Source organism: Galeopterus variegatus, unplaced genomic scaffold (assembly GCF_000696425.1).
Source record: "Galeopterus variegatus unplaced genomic scaffold, G_variegatus-3.0.2 Scaffold7078, whole genome shotgun sequence".
Taxonomy (NCBI): Eukaryota; Metazoa; Chordata; class Mammalia; order Dermoptera; family Cynocephalidae; genus Galeopterus; species Galeopterus variegatus.
The window spans coordinates 33827-36642 of record NW_007733189.1 but is presented as its reverse complement, the minus strand read 5'-3'; positions in this window follow the sequence as shown (position 1 = coordinate 36642).

Below are 2816 nucleotides of genomic sequence, written 5' to 3'. Positions count from 1 at the left end.
CGGTTACCAAAACCACCTCAGTTTCTTCACCCCCTAAAGGAGGGTAATGGCTCTATCACAGGACTGTTGCAGGAAGTAAGTGGAAATGAGAGAAAAAAAGCCTTAGTATAAACCTAATACTAAAAAAAAAAAAAAAAAAAAAGATTTTTTTTTTAAGTCCTCTAGTATCTTTGTTAGATCTTTTAAAGTCCCGGTCGTCCTCTCCTTCGGCCAGGCTGCGGTCCTCGTCCAGTGGGTGGATTCCTGTCGCCACCTGGTGGTGAGACTAAGTCAGTGCGCTCACCCCGCCCATCCCATCACAGATCTTGGCTTCTGAATGGAAGCCTCAGCCACTGGGTGAGGACGCAAGCCCAAGGTGGGAGGGCTTGGGGTCCGGGGGTCCCAGCAATCCAGAAAGTCCATTCCACAGCCCCATCCCAGCGATGGCGAGTCGTTGGTGCCGTTCTGCTTCCCGGGGTGGCTCTGTGACCCCTGATCTGTTCTGCCCCCTCCTCAACAGTAAGGATGGAGCTGTGTGCCAGCTCTGTACTAGGGGCGTTAGAGACATCGTCTCATTCGGCCCTCACGACCCCTTCGTAAGGAAGAAGGCCTTATGCCTTTTCCACAGATGAGGACATTGAGACTCAGAGAAGCTAAGTGACTGACAGAGTCACACAGCTTGTAATGACAGAGCCAACTCTCAAACACAGGTGAATGTTAAAACCACCTATTTCCACAAAGCCACAAGGCCTCTAAACTAGTTCCCGCTTCGGCTGGACATTGAACTCACACCTGGGGAGCCTTAAAGAATACTGATGCCTGCGCCCCACCTCAGGTGATGAACGAGTCTGCGGGTTTTGCAAGGCTGCGGAGGGATTCTAATGGGCGGCCCAGTGAGAACCACTGCTCTAAACTCGCCCGTCCTGTTTCTCGTCCCTTGGGGCTCTGCCTTCTGCTCCAGGTGACAGCAAACTGTCCAGGGCTGAGGCGCTTGCTCCCGGGGCTCAAAGCTGCACCGAAAGGCTATCGCATTTAAAAAAAAAAAAAAAATTTTTTTTTTTTTTAAGTTTCCACTTTAACTGTGTTTTTTGTTATTGTTGTTATTTTTAAGATAAAAGTGTTGAGTATTATACGAGCTAATACAGATAAAGCACTGAGACCAGTGCCGGGAACCCAGCGAGCTCTCAGTAAATGTTAGTCACTGCACCGCTGGTGGCAGTATTACTATTCCTGGCTCCGTGGACAGCTGCCCATGCGGACTACTCGCCAGTGATCAGGAGAACCCCTCTTTTCCTTTTCAGAATATCACGCGCCCATGGGTGGGGCTATCAATCAAAGGAGTCCCGCCCAGAGGCGGGCACATTGCCGAAATGGCCAATCAGAGCAGCCCATCCTCGGCTTAAACCGACTAATCCAGGGGTAGACAAGTGACCCAAGCAGAGATAGTCGGGCCCCTCTTGGGGGGATTGATACGGATGACAGAGGTGACCAGGGCACCTTTCCTGCCAACGCGGGGGAAAGCAGAGATTATGAGAGAGAGACTCGAGGACATCTGTTGAGCCCCTGGGTACAGACGTGCCTGGGGTGGGAATGCTCCTAGACCGCCCAGTTGAGAGCCAATCAATACCCTTTTGAGTGTATGTTAGTTTGCATTGGACTTCTGTCACCTGCCATCGACTGAGTCCCGCCCGGCTTTAGATAGACTTCATAGTCCCTGCTCACCCCAGGGAGAATCCACTGCAGATTCAGCTGAGATGTCCAGGGAGTGGCTTCTTACATGGAGGAAGGATTCTGAGGGCGACTCACAGATCCCATTAATTGCCCACGAGTGAGCATGGTGTATAGCAACATTACCCCGACAATTCCTCATAGGGAAGGGGACTGGAGAGACTAACAACCAATGCAGAGCATGCTCCTGCACCTGTGAAAGATGTTATTGGGACAATTAGCAAAACTCGAATGTGGTCTTTGGCCAAGGATATTCCAGAGTTCTTTACATTATTCTTGCAACTTAGGTGCAAGTTTGAAATTGTTTCAAAATAAAAATTTTTAAAAAATCTTGTAAATTGCCTGTCAAGTAGTGTACCCACAGCCACATTCACGCACCACATTGGAGACCCACAAATGGACCTTGAACAAGTCCCAGGAGCTGAGGCAGGACCAGTGATGGAATGAGTCCCTGGCCCTTCCTGGTGATGAGGCAGGCCTTTAAGGCCCACTTGTGCCAGAAATCTGTATCTTGAAACACTAGAATCACTAGGCTCACATTCCGTGGAACTGAGACAGGATAAGAGAAAGGGCAGGTTCCCGCGTTCCCGGTTCTCAGTACCAGAGACAGTTCTCTCCTCTCCCTCTCTGTCAACACTCTTCAGTCATTCAGCACAGCTTGCGCCAGGCCCTGGAGATACTGGGAACAGGCTGGACAAGGTCCCTGCCCTCATGGAGCTTTCCATTCACCACTCATGTCACCTGGCCCCACTATTCAGAGAACTGTGAAGAATTCCCCAAGGGTGAAGCAGCCTTTTCCTGAGAGCCTCCTGGAGACAATGCTTCACTGCAGTGGTTCTCAGTCGTGAGCGTGCACCGGAACCTCCAGAGGGTATGCTAAATGCTGATGGCTGGGCCCCACGCCGGAGTCTCTGATGGGAGGGGTAAGGTCTGATAATTCCCATTTCTGCCACATTCCCGAGTGATGCTGATGCTGCTGGTCTAGGGACTACTCTTTGAGAGCCACTTTTTTACTGAGAGGAGTAATTTATTTTATTTTATTTTTTTTCCTTTTTTGTCTTTTTTCGTGACCGGCAACGGATCGCAACCCTCAGTGTCGCGCCCGTACC